The sequence below is a fragment of the Ceratotherium simum genome, chromosome 23 (assembly GCF_057802395.1).
Source record: "Ceratotherium simum simum isolate JZ-2026a chromosome 23, ASM5780239v1, whole genome shotgun sequence".
Lineage (NCBI taxonomy): Eukaryota > Metazoa > Chordata > Mammalia > Perissodactyla > Rhinocerotidae > Ceratotherium > Ceratotherium simum.
Genome location: NC_141922.1, coordinates 30,336,368 through 30,360,789, shown reverse-complemented (window position 1 = coordinate 30,360,789; position 24,422 = coordinate 30,336,368).

The window sequence follows — 24,422 nt, the reverse complement described above, 5'->3', positions numbered from 1 at the left end:
ATAGCCATATGCAAAAAAATGAAAGTAGACCCTTACCTTACACCATACACAAAAATTAACTCCAAATGGATTAAAGACTTGAATGTAAGACCTGAAACTGTGAAAGTTCTAGAAGGAAACATAGGCAGTACGCTCTTCGACATCGGTCTTAGCAACATCTTTTCAAACACCACATCTGACCGGGCAAGAGAAACAATAGAAAAAATAAACAAATGGGACTACATCAAACTAAAAAGCTTCTGCACAGCAAAGGAAACCATCAACAAAACGAAAAGAGAACCTAACAATTGGGAGAAGATATTTGCAAACCATACATCTGATAAGGGCTTAATCTCCAAAATATATAAAGAACTCATGCATCTCAACAACAAAAAAACTACCAACCCAATTAAAAATGGGCAAAAGACCTGAACAGACATTTCTCCAAAGAAGATATACAGATGGCCAACAGACACATGAAAAGATGTTCAAAATCACTAACTATCAGGGAAATGCAAATCAAAACTACAATGAGATATCACCTCACGCCCGTCAGAATGGCTATAATTAACAAGACAGGAAACAACATGTGTTGGAGAGGATGTGGAGAGAAGGGAACTCTCATACACTGCTGGTGGGAGTGCAAACTGGTGCAGCCACTATGGAAAACAGTATGGAGATTCCTCAAAAAATCAACGATAGAACTACCATATGATCCAGCTATTCCACTGTTGGGTATTTATCCAAAGAACTTGAAAACACCAATTTGCAAAGGTACATGCACCCCTGTGTTCATTGCAGCCTTATTCACGATAGCCAAGACTTGGAAGCAACCTAAGTGCCCATCAAGGGACGAATGGATAAAGAAGCTGTGGTATATATACACAATGGAATACTACTCAGCCATAAGAAACAATAAATCCAGCCATTTGTGACAACATGGATGGACATTGAGGGTATAATGCAAAGTGAAATAAGTCAGAGGGAGAAGGTCAAATACCGTATGATTTCCTTCACTAAGTAGTAGATAATAACAACAATAAACAAACACATAGGGACAGAGATTGGATTGGTGGTTACCAGAGGGGAAGGGGGGAGGGAGGAGGGTGAAAAGGATAATTCGGTACATGTGTGTGGTGATGGGTTGTAATTAGTATTTTGGTGGTGAACATGATGTGGTCCGTGCAGAAGTGGAAGTACAATGATGTACACCTGAAATTTTTACAATGTTATAAACCAATGTTACTGCAATAAACAAAAAATTAAAAAAAAAAAAAAAACAAAAAACCCTTGATCAGATTAGGTCTCTCCTCAAGCTCCCTCAGCCCCATCTACCACATCTACCACATCCTACCCAAAAGATTCCTTCTTCTCTCTCTGCGTTTGAATATGTGTTCTGGCCAGCTGTATGACCTTGGGCAAGACACTTGACTTTGCTAAGGTGAATTTTCCTCATCTCTAAAATGAGAACTTGGTTTGCTATCCTCCAGGAGACTTTGAGGCTTGAATGAGGCAGCATATGGGAGGACTCTGTGAACTGTGAAATCTTCCGTGGATGCCTAGAAAGTACTAAAGCACTGCCTAGTCTACTCTCAAATGTATATACTTTTACTTCTTCCAATTCTGATGTCCCACAATCTGACATCTCAGACAGGTTTCCATTATCTATTTAATATACTGCTCAACCAAACATTTGCCCCTGCATAGCAGTTAGTCTGGCTTCTTCTAGCCTTCCTGGGGAGTGGGTCTCTTTAGTTTACTGCAGGCTGAGGGCTATCTTCAGAGAAAACAAAACTCAATTTTCTGAAACCAAATGTCATTCAGTTTTGGATTCCTAGTCATTGTGTTATTCCTTGATTGCACGCATATTTATGAAGCATCTCTTCTGTGTCGGGCCCTGTTCTCAGCACTGAGGCAGGCCACCTGCTGGATGTCTTCTTTTTGCCTCTGCAGATCCACTCTCCAGCCTCTTCTACCCTGCTCTGTGCCTCAGAGGCTGATCCGTAGGAACTGCTGGCTTCCTTTTGGGTTCAGTTCCAGGGACCCTCAGCAGGTGATCAGAGGGATGGAGGAAAGGAACTTGGCACATTTATTTTCCCATCCCCCTTCTGGAGGGTCCACAGGCTGGCTGTTCCTCTCCACTGCAGGTCGTTGCTTCTGTTAGGTGGTCCTCTCCACACAGCCTCTTCATTCTCTGGGTTCTAGTAACACTTCTACTGTGCCCTTCAGGCATACTTATGCCCCACTGTTACTAGCCCCTGAATGTTGCACTGCTCCTGTGCAATAGAAGTCATACAACACTTATTTGGTAAATAGTCCCTAAGAAACTTCCTCCAATTACTCATGTGTGTCTCATCAGGGCCCTGAGTGATTTAAGCAATAAACAAGACGTGCAGGACCCTGCTCTTATGGAGCGTACATCCTAGGGGAGAAAGACAGACAATTAACAAGTAAACAGAAATAAGCAAAATCATACAGAAAGTAATATTATCTTCTTGAAAAAAGTAAAATAGTTTATTTGATAGAAAGAAACTAGGGTGTTGGTCGAGGTGCAACATTAGATAGGGTAGCAGGGAAAACATTTTAGAGGAATTGATATTTAATTTGAGATCAGATTGACAAAGTGATGAGGGAAAACGATGTGCCAGTAGAGGAAAACCAGTGGCACAAAGGTCCTGAGGTAGGAACAAGAAGAGAACAGAGAAGATAGAGAAGGCCAGGGTGGCTGGACATCCTGAATTCAGAGTGCAGGGGTGGGAAGTAAGGAAGGCCTGAAAGGGACGAAGTCTCATGGCGCCCAGCCTCGCAATGGTAAAAACATGGCTCTCGAGGAGATCTGGTCAGTAATGTGCATGCACCAAGGTGTTTTGTTATGATGAATAAATGAAAAGCAATAGGATATATTGAAGTATATGAGAAAGCCCTTTGGTTTAAAACTAATTAGGCCTGAACTTGTTTTTCCAGAAAGGCCTGGTATGGCCTATTGAGCACACATTGTACATCTGCTTTAAACATTTACAATGTCCCAAAGCCAAGAATGATGCCCTTAAAGGTAGGGATGTTGCCTCTCCCACGTAGTATTTCTTTAAGGATAAGCATTTCTTCCAAGAAACTAAGGATTAATTACTGACTTGCTTTAACTAATCTCGTGACCACTGACCTGCTGATCACTGGCTTGCTGTACTCACCTTGTGACCACTGACCTGCTGTGCTAGCAAAACATCTTGTGACAGTAGTAAAAGAGATATTCTTGTCATATGTGATGTATGTTCCTTGTTCCAAGATGGTATATAACCACTCTGTACACCCCACTTCTTTGGAGAGCTTTCTTCCTTGGGGAAGGAAGCCTCTGGTCTATAGTCCTCAGACCTGGCTCATATAATAAATTCACCCCAGTTTTGATTTATAGATTGATTGTGGATTACTTGCGTTGACAGTTACATATACCAGATTTTTCTGCCTACCTACCTGGAGATTTCAGCAAGACAACAGATCAATAGTAATTTCCCCCCACTGGAAAATCAAATCTTATTTGTAGCTCTGAGTTATATATTTCAAAAATTGCACTGTGTTTTTTAGAGGTCTAGGCCAAATATCCCCCGCTGCCAACCCATTTCCCCAAGTTCTCTTTTTAAAAACATGCCTTGGGCTTCTCTGTTTCAGCCTGCCACTTTCCATCCCTGTGCTTGTCATACATGTCTAAAACTGGGAATGTTTTATTTCAAAACAATCTTCCAGAGAGCAAGCCAATCATGCTTGCAGCTCATTACTTCTCAGAATGAGCTTCCTTTGTGTGTTTTCCCCTTTAAAAAATGTGGAACCATTGCCTCCGATACCATGTTTGCTAAGATCAGGCCCCTCACTGCAAGTCTCTGACTCTTGTAAAACTTTCTTATCTCACAGCCTTTCAGCCACTTCTGCAGTGTACCACAATCTTCACAGCGCTACTGGGAGCCTCCAACAGAGCCCCTGAGCCTATGCTTCTGAGTTTGCAACAGGACTTCCTACAATGTCCTGATGATCACAGATATGGTGAACGGGAGCAAAATATACCCCCCCAAAATATGCCTCTGTGGCTTATTGATTAATTTGAGCTGGTTATTTTTTAAGAAATAGCAGACACAGGTGAAGCTCTGAAAACTGAGTAGAAATTACCCTTTTGTAAGAAACAGATTAGGGGAAATCTTCATTTGTAAGGGTATCTCCCTCTCTGTACCAGGAAGAGAAGGATAACTCTAAATCTCTAGAAACTCTTATCAATGGAGAAGGCAATGACTTAAATCTGCATAATAACCTTACTTTTGTTTACCGTGATTTTCCTGGTAACCTCCCATAACTGCCATGCCCCCTGCCCCCCCAATACCTTCTTTTGTCTCTAGCTGGAGAGGATATTTAAGGTGATGGCTTGGGCCATTTTGGGGAGTAACTCAGTTTTCCTGGGTCTCTCCCATGTATACAGGAGGTATATGTGTTATTACACTTCTGTTTGTTTTTCTCCTGTTAATCTGTCTTTTATCACCTGGTAATAGAAGTGGAGAGGAAAATGATTTTTCCTCCTCCACAATGGAAAAGGCTTGTCTTTGAGAAAAAAGTTTTGAAGCAAGTTCTTTAAAAAGGAAACAAAAAAATTTAAAACTAGAAACTATATTATGTACAATCGAGGTTCTCTTTGCATCAAGCATAAAAAAGGCAGGGGATGTTTTTGATTATTGAACTGGTGCCTAGAGACTACAGTTCTAGTTTATTGGTATATTTAACTCTTGGGTTTATTAGTATCTTGCAAGAAACAGGGTTATATTGGACCAGTCAATATTTAGGAAAAGGAACTTTTTGAAATGCTAGAATTCTAGAATGCAACAGTTTTCTGAGAACTTGCCCAGTGTGGGACACAGGGTGAGTGGAAATCAGGGAACTTCTTAGAATTCACTCCATATTTGGAGCCTTGAGTCACTATTGAAATGCTGTGGACATTAACAGATGTGGACCATTCACAATCCTCTAGACCAGAGAGAAAGGGATGGAACTCCTCACACAGGTAAACAGTCGGGTGACTGCCTCACCACCACATCTTTGTTTAAAAAGTTCTGTTTTGTGATTTCACAGATCTGATTTAAGCATTACTACATAATAACCACTAGATGGCAGGAGTGAACAACATAAAAAGAAATCCAGCCCGGCTTCTAATGGAAAAAACTGGTTTCTATGTCTCTCTACTCCTCGCCCCCTCCTCACTTCTTATAAGCTCTTTTCTTCACTGTCTCTTCCACTTTTCCTCTCTCTGTCCCTCACTGTATTTGTATTTCTAGTTATAATTTTAAATAACTGATTCTCAAGGATCACATAACTGATTCAGAAGAATCAGATCTGAAAACCAGTCAGTCACATGTGCTTATAATTTGAATACTAAAGCACAAATTATTTTCTCTAATTCAAGAGGTTTTTTATAACTGCTTTCTACTTGAGCTGTGGGTAAAGCTTCAGAGGCTTTGGAGGCTCAGAAAGCCTCATGTTTCAGTCCCGTCCTCTTGCACCGCCAGGTGAGGGGGTGGTGGTGTGCAGACGAGCAGTACCGGAAGGAAAAGAAGGAGGGAGCGCGAAGACCCCTGGAGCTCTGTGTAAACCGATAAGCCAAGTTGCTTCTCTGTGCAACCATCAGAGGGCGGTTTGATAATGATCAAGGTGCCGTGCAGAGGTTATTCCTAAAAACAAACAAACAAACGAACAAAAAAACCCCAAAAATCAGTACCACAACTCGGCCACGGGCCCCACTTGAAAAATGAGCTACAATTTTACTAATCTACTCAGTGGAGGAGAATTCATCGGTTTGAGTTAACAGCCATGCAATTGAGCCCCATGTTTGAGAGGTGTGATTTAGGGTCTCTATAATCTCCCTTTCTTGGAGTCATTGTTCTCTGCTCAATCAATCTTCCTTTTATTTTTAAATTTATTTTTCTATTCTCAAAGCCTTCCCCTTTTGAAGACTAGAGTTCTGGTTTCTTAAGTGCAGAATTTGAATTTTGTCTCCTGGTCCCTTAAGCACTCAAAGGCTGGCTTCAGAGAGCTTCTTGGAGGCAGCAATACCTCTTGGGGGTGCTCCTTGGGCACTATTGGTGAGCCAGGGTTTTTGCAAGGTCCAGCAGTCAAATTTTTTCAGACTTCAGGAATTAAGGAATTGAGGAAGAGCCAATTCTCCCTCCCTGTCTCCTCTCTCCTTCTATCTTTCTGTCTCTCTCTCACAGACACACACACACACGCTGTACCCACAAACATACAGACAAGAGAAGAAAACACACTTGTTCTAGTTTGAAATCAAACCTGGCCCAAACAAATGAGATTATGAAAATCCCCTTCGTGATTGTCATCACTGCGTCAATTCAGTTTTCCCGGTTGTATGTTGTAGAAGTTAAATACCAGGACTTGATAGGAGGTTAAGAGAGAGGAATAGGCTACAAACTGAAGTAATTTCTGGGCTCATTGGAACTCCCTGATAAGAGCTACATTAGCTCCAACAAAACCCAGGGAGGTTGGGGTATAATTGTTCATTCCAACTGTTCTATGTCTGAATTGCGAAGTGGAAGACGCACAATTAATATGAGTGTTTTAGCTGAGTTGACTAGTTAACATGGATACTGTTACTTATCAGGTATGGGTTCTTAGCTAATGTACTTAACACTCTGAGTTACAGTTTTCTCATTGGTAAAACAAGGTTGATAATATCTACTATTCTGAGGGTGACCTGAGATAACATGTGTAAAGTGTCTGGCATTGTGCCTGGTTCATAGCAGACGCTTAATGAACAGAAGTTATTAGTTTTGGAGTAGTGGTGGAGGAGTAGTGGAATGTTGACAGTAGAGTTAAACAGACCTAGGGTTTAAATTCCGTACTTTGTCTCTTACAGGCTACAAGATCTTCGGTGAGCTACTCAATTCTCACCTGTAAAGTGCTGATAATATTACATTTTTTACTGGGTTACTGTGCCTGCCATGTGGTAATCATTCTATAAATGGTAACCAGTACTATTGTATTACTTGTTCATTCCTTAAAATACTTATTGAAACCAAACAATGTTATGTGTTTAGCACGATGTTGACTGCTAAGAGAAAATATACAAAAGAATCACGTGATAGTGCTCACTTTCCAGAGGTTAACAGCTTTACTGAGGGGAAAAACAGGTGAAAACATGGTCAATTAATGTAGCAATGTGAAATAGTCAAGTGTCGGTAACAAGTAATAGCATACATAATCAAGTCTGGTAGATTTCAGAAAATGGAGAGAATGTCCGGGGCCACCATTATTTGGAAGGACTTAGAGGAATCGTAAAGTTCTAGAGTGTTTTGAAGGATAGTAGGATTTGCAGATGTGGGGACTGGGATGGACAAATATAAAGTATGTCAGTGACACATGCTATGAAGAAAAATAACAGGGAAGGAGCAGAGGGAGTGCTGGGGTGCATTACAATTTTAAATAGGGTCGTCAGGGAAGGCCTCACGGGAAGTCCTCAGGAGAAGTTGCTAGCTGAGCAAAGGAAATGAAGGAGCCATGTGGGCTATCTGGGGAGACAGGATTCCAGGCTGAGGGGACTCCAGGTGCAGAGGTCTTGAAGCAGATACATGCTTGGAATGTTGGAGAAATAGTAAGAGGCCAGTGTGGCTGGAGTAGAGACAGCAGTGAGGAAAGTTGAAGGAGACGAGGTTGGAGAGGTAGCATTGTGGGGATGATGGTTGAGGAGAGTGGTCAGATCATGTAGGGCTTCGTGCATCATTTTATTTTATTTATTTTTTCCCCCCAAAGCCCCAGTAGATTGTTGTATGTCATAGTTGCACATCCTTCTAGTTGCTGTATGTGGGACGCGGCCTCAGCGTGGCCGGAGAAGCGGTGCCTTGGTGCGCGCCTGGGATCCGAACCCAGGCCGCCAGCAGCGGAGCGCGCGCACTTAACCGCTAAGCCACGGGGCCGGCCCTTCGTGCATCATTTTAAAGACTTGGGCTTAACTTTGAATGAGATGGAAAATCATCGAAGGATTTTAGCAGAGGAATGGCAAGATCTGACTTCTGTTTACAAAGAATTGTCTGGCTGTTGTTTTGAGAAATAGGCTATAGGGAGCCAAGGGTGGAAACAGAGAAATCATTTAGGAGAAATTTGCAATACAGGTAAGAGATGACGGTGTCTTGAACCAAAAATATCAGAAGTGAGAAGTGATTGGATTCTGAAATTCTGGATATATTTTGAACTAGTATGAAGAATTACACAAAAACAATGATCCCATGAGGTCCTTTGGAGATAGTTAACCTTTGAACTCTTTGATTTAGATTTATTACATTTTAGAGATGAGGAGGGACATTGTAGGTTTTAAAGTTCTCTTTCCTTTACTTCAATAGCACTGTTCTGGTTTGATCCCTCTCTCTCACTCTTTACTCTGTCTCCTTTACTAGATGTCCATCCCTCATCTTTCCATCCATCCATCCGACCGTCCGTCCGTCCATCCATCCATCCCTCTATCCTCTGGGAACCCATGATGTGCTAAGTTTAGGAAGTGGTGCTGGTGATGGAGAGATGAATATAGCTCATGACCCAATCTTTACAAAACTTATAGTCTAATAATGGAGACAGGTAAACAAAAAAAGTGAAACAGTTTGACAGGAACTATGTTAGAGAGATTAAAAACATGGTGGAGCACAAAGAAGGTGGTTAACACTATCTGCATGTCAAAGAAATCTTCACAGTTGAGGTTTTCCCCTCTGGCCTAAAGGTAAGTGTTCACTGAAGTTCTGTTCTTCAACCTTTGTTTTCCCTCTCTATTTGAGATCTCATCCATTCCCACAACTTTATTTATTACCTCTATTAATATGTCTTCCAAATCATCTTTCACTCTGACCTTTCTTTGAATGCCCTCAATTAAGTTTCAAATGGTATCTTCCTGGAATATTTGGCCCCTCACCCTGAGGGCCATTATTTTTCTAGTGTATAAGTTCTAAACTTCACTCATCTTTGATCCTTCCTCTATGTTTTCTATACTCAAGCAACTACCAAATCATGTAGAATCTACCTCTGCAGTGTCTTTCTTACCTACTTTCTCTTGCTCCATTCCTATTGCCACCAATATATTACTTCTTGGCTCAACTGTTGTGACAGCCACATGTGATGGTTATGGCTTGCCTCTGCAGTCTATCTTATACTTTTTCATAGGATACTTATTTTCATAAAAGTTCACCTTTTATTATATTTCTTTACTCAACAGCTACCCACTGCCTTGTGAGTTTGAACTCTGGTAAAACATTTCCCCCTGATGTATGTCCCTCTGCTCCTGCCAAACTGAGTGTCTCTTAGTTTCTTGCTTCTATGCCATTTCTCATGTTTTTCTGAATGTGTGGAATTCTCTCCTTCCCCATCTTTGCCTTTTAAAATCCTACTCATACTTCAAAGCCCATTTCCAAAGTTATCCTCTACAAGTTGCTTTTTCTGTGTCTCTCAATCAATCGTATAATTGTAAGGTTTACACAAAAAGTCAGCAAGTATTTATCTACTATGTGTTAAGGAGTACTCTAAATTGATGATGTTGGAGATATATACACACAAACACATACATAAATACCTGTGTGCATATATATGTGTATATATATATAATATGTGTATATATACATATATAAAAATATGTATACATAAAATATATATACATGTTATATACATAATACCTACAAAATAGGTATATATACATATATAAAAGTATAAGTAAAAATATATTTTATATAATAAATATTATATAATAAATAAATAGATATAAAATAAATAAAAATATAAATATAAGAATATATATATATATAGATGGGGCTCAGGGAAGGCCACCCCAAAATATGCCAAAGTGGCACATTGATGATTTTGAATAAAAGTGACTTGAGAAACAGCTGGCACGAAGAGAACACTCTGACCTCCTCTTTGTCCCCCTGAAAGCAGGAAATAAATCTCCCATGTGGAAGTTACTCTCCCTGCACCAGCAGGTGGAGACACATCCTTATCACCAGAGACAGAGAATTCAGGGCCAAGAGAGCTGTGTAAACAAACTCTACTTAGTTTCTTCACTAATTACAACCCAAGCCTGTTTCTTTGTCTTGCCAATTCCTCACAAATTTGTTTTGTTTCTTTGTCTAAAAGGTATAAAAGCTGCCTGCTTTGGTCACTCCTTTAGGTCACATATCTATGAAACCTCCATATATATGATATTAATTTTTTTTTTCTCCTGTTAATCTGTCTTGAGTCAATTTAATTATTAAACTAGCTAAAAGAACCAAGAGGAGTAGGGGGAAATTTTCCTCTCCCCAACTACATATACATCAGTGCTACGATACTGATAGGCACGTGTCATTGAGTAAGCATGTGGAGCTACGAGAGTACATTGGAAGAGCCCTTCGCCTGGACTGGGTGGAGGTTGGGAGAACCAGAGAAGATTTCCCAGATTGGAAGAGTGGGCTCCTAGGGCTCTTCTCTATTTTGGGGCTCAGATTCATTGAAATTAGAAAATTTTTTTTTTCCCCAAAGCCCCAGTAGATAGTTGTACGTCATAGATGCACATCCTTCTAGTTGCTATATGTGGGACGTGGCCTCAGCGTGACCAGAGAAGTGGTGCGTCGGTGCACGCCCAGGATCCGAACCCGGGCCGCCAGTAGCAGAGCGTGCGCACTTAACCACTAAGCCACGGGGCTGGCCCTATATCAGAAAATTTTGATGAGACCAGCTTCTTGTAGTTCTCTAGTGTCATGTTCTTGTAGGAGTTCTCTGCAAGTTCCTCCCTCTTAAATGAAGTCCCAGTCACATCCTAGAAGCTTGCTATGATGAAACCTGCAGTGATTCCCGCCTTCTTTGTGCTTCTTGGGGAGGTAGAGCCCTGGGAATGTATATATCTCACATATGGCAATTATTGTTATTATTATTTTTGTGCTGAGGAAGATTGGCCCTGAGCTAACATCTGTGCTCATCTTCCTCTACTTTATGATGCCGCTGCAACATGGCTTGACAAGCGGTGTGTTGGTGCGTACCCAGGATCCAACCCTGTGAACCCTGGGCCGCCCAAGCAGAGTGTGCGCACTTAACCACTTGTGCCACCGGGCTGGGCCCACGTACGGCAATTATTAATGATGGGGGTGTGGGCAAGTGAACTCTTACAGGACTATCTACATTGCTCATATGTTCAGATCTTGTTATGCCTTATGGATTTACCTTATTACTTCTAGAAGAAAGGCCATGCATAAGCTGTGCTCAACTTACTTAAAATACCTATTTTTCAGGGTTATTGTGATGTCACATTAGGTCATCTTTGCCAAGAACTTAGCACAATACCTGTCCCACAGCAGGCACCCAAAGTGATACCTCCCATCTGTCTCCCAGGTTTTCACACCCCTGCTGTTGTAAGCTTCTTGAGGGCAAGAATTGGGCTCGACATCTCTTTCATCACTTAGCACAGAATAAGTGCATAGTAGATGGTCAATAACTATTTAAATTGAAATCCTTTATCTTTTAGAAAATTGATTTGAAATCCAAACATGTTGGTTCTCAAATTTGTTGTTTGTAAGAATTTTCAAAGACAGTTTGTCAAAAATTCAGATTTACGAAGGCTACTGTACAGATATTCTACCTCAGCAGGTATGGGGTGGAGCTCATACATTTTTTTTTTTTTTTTTTGTGAGGGAGATCAGCCCTGAGCTAACATCCATGCTAATCCTCCTCCTTTTGTTCCCCCAAAGCCCCAGTAGACAGTTGTACGTCATAGTTGCACATCCTTCCAGTTGCTGTATGTGGGACACGGCCTCAGCATGGCCGGAGAAGCGGTGCGACGGTGCGCGCCCGGGATCCAAACCTGGGCCTCCAGTAGCGGAGCGCGTGCACTTAACCACCAAGCCACGGGACCGGCCCCCATTTTCATTTTTAATAAGCATTCTAGGTGATTCTGTTGAAGGCGGTCTGAGGTTGAGAAATAACGCCCAAAGATATGAGGTGATTTGCCTAAGCTCACCTAACATAGCCAGAAGTCAAGCTTCAGTCTGACTTTATTTGGATATTAGGAAGATGTCTTTGAAATATCTGTAAGTAATGATGCTGGCTAGGTGGATGTTCCTTTCCTCTCTTATTTCTTGAAGCTTCACACACCTGGGAGGATTTTTAATTTTTTATTTGTTTAATTTTTTTTGGTTACTCAAATCTTAGCTGAGAGACCTCAGATCTTGGCTATATTTGGTTTTTTGTCTTCGAGCAGGGTTTTTTTTGGCCAGTTTCAGTTGGAATATATCAATTTTGAAAATGGATAAACCCTTGTGCACTGCTGGTGGAAATGTAAATTGGTACAGCCACTGTGGAAAACACTATGTTCCTCAAAAAATTAAAAATGAAACTACTATATGATCCAGCAATCCTACTTCTGGGTATGTATCCAAAGGAAATGAAAACAGGATTTCCAAGACATATCTGCACTCCCACGTTCATTGCAGCATTATTTACAGTAGCCAAGATGTGGAAATAACCAAGTGTCCATTGGGAGATGAATGGATAAAGAAGATATGAGATATATATATATATATATATATATATATATATATATATTTATAAAATGGAATATTATTCAGCCATGGAAGGAGGGAAATCCTGCCTTTTACATCAGGACGAAACTTGAGGGCATTATACTAAGTGAAATAAGTCAGACAGAGAAAGACAAATACTGTATGATATCACTTATATGTGTGAATCTAAAAAAGCTGAACTCATAGAAACAGAGAGTAGAATGGTGGTTAAAAGGGAGGCTGGGGTATGGGGGAAATTGAGAGATGCTGGCCAAAGGGTACAAACTTCCAGTTATAAGATGAGTAAGCTCTAAGGACCTAATGTATGGCGTGGTGATTATAGTTAATAATACTGTATTGTATACTTACAAGTTGCTGAGAGAGTAGACCTTAAAAGTTATCACCACAAAAAAGAAATAGTAATAATATGAGTGATGAAGGTGTTAGCTAATGCTATGGTGGTAAACATTTTTCAATACATGTGTATGAAATCAACATGCTGTGCACCTTAAATTTACACAATGTTACATGTCAGTTATATTTCAATAAAGCTGGGGAAAAAAGATGGACAGAGTCACCTAAAGATTTCAACATATTCCTTTTGATTCCTACATTTTTCAGAGCATTGACATAGAGTAGAAGGTTTGTTTTGAAAATGAAATATATTGGCACAATATATTTTTTATTTGAGATGTTAATTGTTCAAATGAGTACGTACTGATGCTTCTGGTTATAGAGCTCCATCGACCAGACAGAAGTGATTTTGTTTTCATTTTCCACCTCTTGTGAACAGTAATGATGACACTAGGAAAAGAAAATAATGAAACAAACAGATTTTAATTATTTCAAAAGGAAAAAAATCCCCACAATTAGTAAAAGAACTCCTTAGTTTAGAGGTTGTCATTTGGTGTAGAGAATAAATGTATTTTGTGTGTGTGTGTGTGTGTGTATGTGTGTGTGACTCTTCAAAATATTTGAGATGATAAGTGCATATGAATCATGCCTGGTGGAATAGAGTTATGCACTTTTTTCCCCAATAAACTTTCTGTTACTTGTATTTGAGTTTAGCAACTTTTCTAGGCACCAGTGTCTCCTTAGTCTAAGAACTGAAAATCTCAATCTGTATTGGATGGAGAGTATGAAAATTTTAATTTTCGCAACCTTGCCTTAGCTTATCTTTCATCTCTTCTCTGGCCAGTGTCCCACAGGTATACAACATGAGAATACAGAGTAGCTTTCCCTTTTTTGAATATATACTTTTCTAAACCCCTTTTCAGATGCTATTTGCTTTATCTGACACACACTTCCCTCTCTTCTTGGTCGTAAAATCCCATAGGTTCTTCCTGAGAGCCCAGCACTACTGAAATACCACCACTTCCACCACTAACAATAGCAACAACAAGTATTTACAGAATAATTACCTTGTGCCAGGAAATGTTTCATCATCAAAACAATCCTACAAGGTAGGTGTTCCTAAATTCCTATTTTTCGGATAAAGAAACTCAGTAGAACAGAGAGGTTAAGTGACCTGCCTAGGTCACACAGATAGAGTAAGAATCAGTGTTTGAACCACATACAACTCAGTGCAAAACTGATGCTTTTTTTTTTTCTTTTTTTTTTGGTGAGGAAGATTGTCTCTGAGCTAACATCCATACCAATCTTCCTCTATTTTGTATATGGGATGCCACCACATCATGGCTTGATGAGTGGTGTGTATGTCTGTGCCCGGGATCCAAACCTGTGAAGCCTGGGCTGCTGAAGCAGAGTGTGCGAACTTAACCACTACGCCACCGGCCGGCCCCCAAAGTTGATGCTTTTAATCATGGTGCTCAGATGTACAGATGTTCCCAGTGGGCCAAAAGCTCTTTGTTCAAATAGGGCTACAGACTCTGTCTCATCAGTTCCTAATTATTACACTACTAGATAATGGGCTCCTTGAAAATGGAAACTGTATTTTAGCCTAGTGCCTGGATATAATAGGTATCAAAAAAATACTTACTAAATGAATTGGATAGATGAACATCCCTCAGATCCTTTTGAAACTCACAAGTAAAGAATATTTTGAACTTCCGGCAGTGTTTTGGTCAGCAACGATTATAGTTTGAAAATAGATTCTTATATACAGAGTTTTCCTATATCCTACACAGAGCCATGAAAGCCATAGATTTGAGAATGAAATTGGTTGGCAGGAAAATAATTGATATCAGTAATCCTTCTTTATAATAACTACTGCTACTACTGTACATGATTATAACCGCAGTATAGGGCTCTTAATTATTCTTGAGGTGTACACTCATTTGATTTCACTTAAAGATAAGTAAACAGTAATTGACATAAGTAAAAGAAAGATACTAGATTTTTCTTTGGTGTTTGATATATCTAATACCCTTTGCTAATAAATATTTATGTTTTAGAATTCTGAGTGATCCAGTATTGAAAATTCTCTTGCTTGTTGAGTGAGTTCTAAAGGTTTTTATTTCTGACATGATTGGAATTTTACATTTGGTGTAAAAGGTTGCAAAGTTTACATATCTTGAAACCTGATATAGTAGATCCTGATACAAAATTTTTGGGAAATTTCACCCCTTTCTCTGTCTTTGTGTTTCCACTTTCTCTGTGTTTTATAGATCTCCATTTTTATTTATTTACAGTCAATTTCCAGCATGGAAATAATTCCAATTTCCTGGCATTCTTGATAAATAAAATCCACTTCACAATAATTTTTTTTATAGCAAATATTAGGTATAAAATTAAATTAAGAAAGAGACATACACATAGAGAAATAAGTGAATAAATACATAAGGAACTTTCTACCTTTAAGGAAATTTACAGAAGATCCCCTTAATAAAATCAAATGACATTAGTGAATATAGCATATGATTTTTCTGATGGAAACAAAGTAAATATAAGTTTTCAGGAACACTAACGTACAACTCTGCTAGTAATAGGCATTGGGTAAATTTTTGTGGCTGAACAAATAAAGCGAAATGGACACCTCAGGACATGTCTGCAGTTTGATGCAAAGTCAGCGCCTATGTCTGGAAGAACATTGGTTAAATGGGGGAAGGGAGGTGAAACAAGAAATTTGGCTGGATGGATAATGTGTCTCGAATGCCAGATATGGAGTTTTGGACTCCACTTGCCACAGATTGAGGAATCATGCAAGGTTTCTCAGCCGAGAATTATCACGATTAAAGCAATATTAGAGAAGATGAATTCAGCGTCAGTACCTAGTACTGAGAATAGAAACACTCTGGAGCTTCACTAGAGGACCACTGCAATACTCTAATGGAGAGGTCCTGAGGGATAAACTGGAGTGAAAGTTGACATTTCTGGCTCTGAGGTCACAATCAAACAAAATAAAACCGAAAGGGGATTCTTTAAAGTAATAGAAAGAATAAGCTTGCATGCATTAATTAATTCCCATTTATTTTTTGAGACCTTTTGGAACATTTACCATGTGCCACACCCTGTGTCTACCAAGGGTTGAGAGATGAATGAGATGATATTTTTGCCTCCAAGGAGCTGAGGGTCTAAGAAGGGAGACAAAAAAATAACCCAATAGTTGCATGCATTTAGAAGATTTTTTTTTCTCTTAGTCGTGATATAAGTTTTCCTCATAATCCTCATTTTTCCCTTGGGTTTGTGCTAATGGTGTTTAGTTATGAACTGACTGGCCAGGATTGCGGTGAAGTCTGTGATATGCCGTCTGTGGAGGAGTTGGCCTCTAGTTGATTTTAAGGGAGTTTTTCAGCTTCTATTTACTGCCCCAGGCTCCTTGGCTGCTCTTTAGCTAAGGATGAAAGATCTCAGACAGCTGAGGATAAAAGAAGCGAGAAAGAGAGGGGAAAGCATCAAACTCTGCGCACACACCTAATTGGCTAACTTCCCAAAACATCCCTGGGCATCTCAAGCTTTGCTGAAGCGTTAAGATCTTGTTTTCAGGGACAGAATGTCTTTCAAATGGGTGATAGATCCTCTTGCTAGGATTTAAAAAAAGAGAATAGAATGAGCCCTCTTAGCCTACTCCTGTCATCATTTTACTTTATTTGAACAGCAATCAACTGATGAAGAGGTGTAGGCTTATAAAAAGAGGGAAAAAAATGCTTCTTTATTACTTACCAGTCTTGGGGCTCTGTCAGCAACACTGAGAGCACTTGCCAAATGAGATGATTTAGAAGTGGAAAGTAGTTTATAAGTGCAATTTCTACCCCTTTCTCCCTGAAAGCAGATGACGACTCAGATACCAGCCGTATCTCGGAGTGTAAACGAGATTCCCTGGGTATTTCTTGCTGGCTTGATCACTGGCACATGATGGAGCCGGGTGTTGCACTGGCTGGGTTTTTGGGATGTGCTTAAGTGTGTAAAAAGGGTATGGACGAGTGCCAGGTGTGGGAGATCAAGATTTGGCCACCCTGAAATATGTCTCTTTACCTTGATTGTTTTCTCTGACGGACATTTGACTTCTCTCACTAACTGCCTAAAGAATTTAACACAGAAGACCTGTTCCAGGAAGGAGTTACTATCTGATGGCTGTAATATAATGTAAAATAGATGTTACAATGGGAAAGGCACCAATGGGCCCCTCTTATCAAAAATTCTGTCTCTTCCCGGCCACATTCTCTAGGTGGCCCTGCTAGGAGTTGCCAGACAAACATTTACATTTATAAGGGAAATCACCACTTGTAAAGATATCTCCCTCTCTGTACTGGGAAAAGGGGGGATGACCTCATCTCTAAAAACTTATCAATGTGAAAGGTGAAGCTTTAAATCTGCATAATAACCTTATTCTTGTTTACTGTGCTTTTCTGGTAATCTCCCGTAACTCACTCCCCCTACCCCCAACATCCTCCTTTGTCTTTAGCTGAAGATAGTGTTTAAGACGAGAATCTCTGCTATTGTGTTGAGAAACTCAGTTTCCTTGGTTTCTCCCATGTGTACATGTTATTAAACTTGGTATTATTTTCTCCTGCTAACTTGTCTTTTAATTATTTGGCCAGCCAGAAGAACCTTAAGGGAAAGGACGGAGGGGGATTCTCCCTCTCCCCCGACACAGGCAGGCAGTAGGTGCTCAGTTAGCTCTTATGGAAGGCTGCAGGAATATTCTTCATTCACATCCTTTTAAGCTCTCTTCTCAACCATCGCAGATTGCAGATATACAAAAAAGCAGAGGTGACATTTAGAACAAAAAAAACATTGTATTGAAAATGAAGTAAGACTAATCATATGGGGTTTCAGTTGCTAAGAATGCAACTTCGTAAAATGTCATGTGATAGATATATCAATTAAACAAGGAGGCATTTAGACTGCGGTTGCTCTGATGCTGTGGCAGCCTATGTTACTGAACCAGATTTGTTTTGCCTGCTGTCCAATTATGCCAGTTACCGAGAGGACGAGTTTGCAAAGAGAAAGGGTTTAATCAGAAGGTAGCTAAGAGAGGAGACAGACAACCAATCTCAAATCCGCCTCCAAGAAAAGTGGGGATTAGGGATACTTGTGGGATAAGGGGTCAGGGTAGTCTCAAGCGTGGGAATAGATGACTGGAGGTAAGAAGCAGTGAGGTAATTCATGATCTGCACAAGCGTAGTCAAGCTTCATGGCTCTTCATAGGATGCATGTTCACAAAATGACATAGTTACCATGATCTGAGGGTGGAGTTTTCAGCTCCTCAATTTTCAGACGGTCACCTGTCAGTCATCCTCAAAGGCCCAGTTGATGAGTCGGTGATCTTAAGCAGCCTGAATTGGACAAGGAGTCAACTCTTAGCTCCTGAAAAACTTAAGCAGCTGTTACCATGGTGACCCAAGCCAGAGATGTTATCTCTGTAGGGTGGGTTTTACTAAGGTATTGTCTAACTACTTTTGCAAACAGACAACAAACTGAGTATAATTAAAGCAAGTTGAGCCTCAGTTGCACCCATGTAAGCAAACCAAAATCTCAGCCAGTTAATGCCTCAAGGTTATGAGATCAAAATGCTAAGGACAACCAATCACAAACAGCCAACTAGGCTTTAAGCTACAGCCAGTAAAATAATTTCCTTTCTTTGCTTCCACAACTTGTCTATATACTAAGTCTTTCCTCTGACTCATGTGTGTAGATCGCTCCTAACCACTTCTGGTTTTGTGCTGCCCTATTTGAATAGATTTTTGCCGAAATAAACTTAAAATTTTTAATATCATTTAGTTTATCTTTTAACAGTAATATATACTGTCATATATATATGTATGTATACACACATATGTATATACATGTATATCTATATGTATATAAAATTGCCTGTTTTGTGAAACATTTTAGACTAAAAATAATACTGAATCACCTTTCCCCAAATTCAGGTACATTCTCTGCCTATCTGCATAATAGTCACTGGACAAGATTAGTTTTATAAATTAAATGGATTCACCTCCTTTTTCTTTCTTTTTTTTTTTTGTGAGGAAGATCAGCCCTGAGCTAACATCCATGCTAATCCTCCTCTTTTTGCTGAGAGAGACCGGATCTGAGCTAACATCTATTGCCAACCCTCCTCCTTTTTTTCCCCAAAGCCCCAGTAGATAGTTGTATGTCATAGTTGCACGTCCTTCTAGTTGCTGTATGTGGGATGAGGCCTCAGCATGGCCAGACAAGCGGTGTTTGGGTGCGTGCCCGGATCTGAACCCTGGGCCGCCAGTAGTGGAGCGTGTGCACTTAACCGCTAAGCCACGGGGCCGGCCCCTCCTTTTTCTTTCTTTTTGTCATTTGACCAAACATTAGATAATATTAGTGGACTAACTTTAGACTTTTACATGTTAACTCAAGTGATGTATCTTACTACCATTTTTCTTTGTAAATAACAGACTAGTGTTTCAAAATTAGATGCCTTTTCTAATTGTTAATATTTACTTATGGTTTTAACTCCTTAGACATTTTTTCGCCCAGACTTCTTTCAGTCTCATCTTTAAAGTCAAAAAAATTGCACATTAGGGCCCAGCCCGGTGGCGCAAGGGGTTAAGTGCACATGGTCTGCTGCAGTGGCCCGGGGTTCACCAGTTCGGATCCTGGCGCACACCGACGCACCGCTTGGCAAGCCATGCTGTGGCGGCATCCCATATAAAGTGGAGGAAGATGGGCATGGATGTTAGCCCAGGGCCAGTCTTCCTCAGCAAAAAGAGGAGGATTGGCAGATGTTAGCTCAGGGCCGATCTTCCTCACAAAAAAAAAAAAAATTGCACATTAATAAAAGAGAGAATATAAGATCATAAGACTAAAAATGACCTTCATATGTTGATTATCTGAATTCCATTCATCCAAAAGGATCACATAATTGGGTGTGAAGGTTATATAGCTCTTCAGCAGTGTGTAGAATATTCTGATTTCTAATTATAATTAAAACTAAAGTCATTTTTCTTGTTTCCAAAAAGAAAAACAAGGATGTTTAATAATATCTGCTCTATAAGGGGCTCTTTCATGCCTTGGTATGAAACTCCCATGGCCAGAATGACTGATTATTTCTGCAGATATTATACCAAATATATGAGCCTTCAATTAGATTTCAGCACTCACATTCCTCTCAAATTTTAGTAAACAGAAGGATAACCTGAGGAGCATGTTAAAAATGCAGATTCCAGTACTCTGTCCATAGAGATTCTGATTTTGTAGGTTGGGGGTGGGGTTCTGGAGTCTGCATTTTTAGCAAACACTCTCTGCTGTTTTTGGGGATCCTCACATTACCCTTTGAAAAACACTGTCTGGGCTTTGAAACTGCTCTCAAGGCAAATCTCACTCAAAGGCTCACTGTTCCAATATGCCCTCCTACTTCTCATAATATTCACTCTCCTCAGCGCAAACATAAATGTCATCAAATTATATTCTTGTTCAAAACTTGTGATTCATTTTTGTGGTTTTCATATGGTTATGTAATTCTTTGTGAATTTAGGAACAGCCTTAATGACATGTAATTTCTTCGTTTAAAATTTGCGTATGAGTGAAGGGATTTCTCATGGATAATTCCACATTTTAGATGAAATGGTAAATAATCTACCATTCATAGACTTGACCAAAGTGTTTTAGAAATAGGGGAAGAATCTACAGGACTTTTTCAGGAAAGGAGAGTTTTTGGAATAATCTAGAATTTATGCTGGTCCATTTTAGGTTATTCAAAAATGTCACTCATTGATTAAAATAAGTAATGTGTCAGGCCGGCCCCATGGCTTAGCGGTTAAGTGCGCGCGCTCCGCTGCTGGTGGCCGGGGTTCGGATCCCAGGCGCGCACTGATGCACTGCTTCTCCGGCCATGCTGAGGCCGCATCCCACATACAGCAACTAGAAGGACGTGCAGCTATGACATACAACTATCTACTGGGGCTTTGGCGGAAAAATAAATAAATAAAATTAAAAAAATAAAATAAGTAATGTGTCTTTACTATTTTTTAGTCTTTAAAAAAATGAAGTATAGCCTAACTTGAATAAAGGTCAATGGGAAGTTAAAAAATGTGAAGGGTTGTGGCCGGCCCAGTGGTGCAAGTGGTTGGGTGCGGGCGATCTGCTGTGGTGGCCCAGGGTTCGCCTGTTTAGATCCTGGGCATGCACCGATGCACCACTTGTCAAGCCATGCTGTGGTGGCATCCCATATAAAGTGGAGGAAGATGGGCACGGATGTTAGCCCAGGGCCAGTCTTCCTCAGCAAAAAAATAGAGGAGGATTGGCAAATGTTAGCACAGGGCTGATCTTCCTCACACACACACAAAAAAATGTGAAAACAAATTTTGAAAGGAGCTTCCTTTTGCCAAAGAATATATGGGGGTATTTGTAGTTGAAGTGAGCTACCACCTGCTATATTTTATAATTTGAGAGAATTACAAAACTGAGCTCCCTGAAACTTTCTAGAAGTATTGACCTGATTTCTAGAATATTCTGTCCAATAGAACTTTGTGCAATGAAAAATCTATTCTATATCTGTACTGTCCAGTATGGTAGCCATGAACCACATGTGCACTTGAAATGTGTCTACTGCAATAGATGAACCAAATTTTTAATTTTATTAAATTTTAATAAATCAGATTTAAATAAGCACATGTGGCTAGTGGCTACCAAATTGGACAACACAGGTCTAGATAATATATTCAGAATTTAGCTATAGCCATAAACATAGAACTTACATATACCAAACCCACACAAAATACAAAGTCCTTAAAAACCTCAAGTATCTTTTAAACATGATAACTGGAATAGTGGTTGTTAAATGAACCGTTCAAGGGGGAGACAATCAGCCTTTAGGTCTTTATTTTCCTCTGTGGAATAAAGAAGAGTATGGCCAGATAATCTCTAAGGTTTCCCCAACCTCAATGCTTCATGATTTACATTTAGATTGTTTCTAGGTGCTTAAAGTGAAGAACAGAGAAATCAAAAATACATTTTTCTTGGCTTACTGCTGTTTTCTATCTACAGATTTTTCTTTTTGTGGGTTTTTGTGCTTTCATAATTTCAGTTATCATCTCCATGGAGATACACCTCAGCTCTAAATCTCTTCGTGTGAACTCTTACACAAACTCTCGTCCTACGATTACAGCGACTTAAGGTTATCTCTTTTTGGGTATTCCATTCTTAAACTTGATATAAACAAATAAATTGTATGCTGAATTGGCTCCCCTCTCCCCATTTATATTTTGAAGTCCTAACCTGCAGTACCTCAGAATATGACCATATTTGGGGATAGGCTCTTTAAAGAGGTAATTAAGTTAAAAGGAGGTCATTAGAGGGGCCGGCCCAGTGGTGCAAGCAGTTAAGTGCGTGGGCTCCACTGTGGTGGCCCGGGGTTCACTGGTTTGGATCCCAGGCGTGCACCGACGCACCGCTTGGCAAGCCATACTGTGGCGGCATCCCATAGAAAGTGGAGGAAGATGGGCATGGATGTTAGCCTGGGGCCAGTCTTCCTCAGCAAAAAAAAAAAGAGGAGGATTGGCAGATGTTAGCTCAGGGCCGATCTTCCTCACAAAAAAAAAAAAAGGAGGCCATTAGGGTGGGCCTTAAACCAATCTTGTGAGGCTGGTATCCTTGGAAGAAGAGGAGATTAGGACATAGACACACACAGAAGGAAGACCTTGCGAAGACACAGGGAGGAGATGGCCATCTGTAAACCAGAAAGGCCTCAGAAGAAACCAACCCTGCTGACATCTGGATCTTGGACATCCAGCCTCCAGAATTGTGAGAAAGTAAATGTCTCTGTTGTTTAAGCCATCCAGTCTGTAGCACTTTTTGTTATGGCAGCCCAAGCAAACTAATATAATATCTAAAACACTAAACTTCATATATTTCATCAGATTTGCACATTATCTAAACCTTCTTTCTTTATTTTTCCTTAAAGCATACAGGCATTTTACCCATCCCATATTAAGGAAACAAGCAAACAAACAAATATTTGAATAATGTTACAGTTTTTAAAGCTCTGGACTTGAGTGTTTCTATTGCTTATTCCATACCTACCATTTTTGACAAATCTTGTGATTTTTTGCTTTGCTGCTGAGATTCCACCTTCTTGCAATATTTATTTCTCCTTTTATGCTTGTTCTAATTCTAATTAGCTTCCAAGACCTGGTTCAAGTGGTCTCTGAATTCAGGATGAGCTACCATTGTTCTAAACTTTCATTGCATTTTACATTGCCCTCCATGTAGCTTATTTACTCCAGTACATGGTCCCTGTTCTATTGATTAAAAAAAATTTCCAAATTCCCAGCGCTATGGGAGCTCCTGGTATTTAATAGGCGTTCCAGAAATATTTTTAGAAATAAACATCTAATAGTCTTGACTGTTTAGATCCTGAATTCCTTGGTGGTTATTCTTTCTCATGTTTCTTCAGGTATTCAGTGTTCATTGAGCATTTACTATATACAGGACACTACTTGTTAACCTTTCACTTCACTTGGGCTGTATACAACACTAGTCAAAGTGTATTTTCTTTTTGCAGAATTGCTTGGTTGGGTAACCATTCAAGCATAAGAAGCATCTGCTTGATTGTGCCATGTTATTTAATACTGATTTGAACTGAACTACTTGTGTGAAAAGTGGGTAACTGTGATAGTTTGATTTGTATTGAAATAATGTGCTTTTAAATATCTTTGCTCTTAAATACATCTATGCTCTTAGATGTATCTTTCCTTTGATTATTCATTCTTGAAATAAGATATATAATAATTAATTAAATTCAAAGTAGTTCTAAGTCAATTCAGAAAATCAGAAATTAATATGAGGGCCGGCCCGTGGCATAGCGGTTAAGTGCTCGCACTCTGCTGCTGGCGGCCCAGGGTTGGATCCCGGGCGCGCACCTACGCACCGCTTGTCAGGCCATGCTGTGGAGGTGTCTCACATAAAGTGGGGGAAGATGGGGCACAGATGTTAGCTCAGGGCCAGTCTTCCTCAGCAAAAAGAGGAGGATTGGCATGGATGTTAGCTCAGGGCTGATCTTCCTCACAAAAAAAAAAAAAAAGGAAATTAATATCACTTTCAGGAAGGCTGAATTCAGCCTATTAAAGTTGGATTTTATTTTAATTGCAAATGACCATTTTGGCCTTATCACACTTACATAAGTTCTCTGAGCTAAATGTTCTAAGAAATTTAATAGAAGAATTATTGAGGGACATGTGCAGTAGTCATCTTTTATTTCATAATGTAGTTTTTTTTCTTATTTGACTTATTTGCATTTCTGAAGAGTTCAAAGTGGGAATGAGGGCAGGCCTGAGAAGTAAGTGAGATCTTACTTACAGAAGACTGAGTTCCCTCAGTCTGCACTTTTATAAACCAAAAAGCATATGGGGATTTCCCCAGGAAATAAGATAAAAGAGAAAATTGGAAACAATTAAAAAAGAAAAGCTAAACTTCCTCTCCCTGTTCAGTTCACATAGGACATAAGGCCATAGAAACCATCTG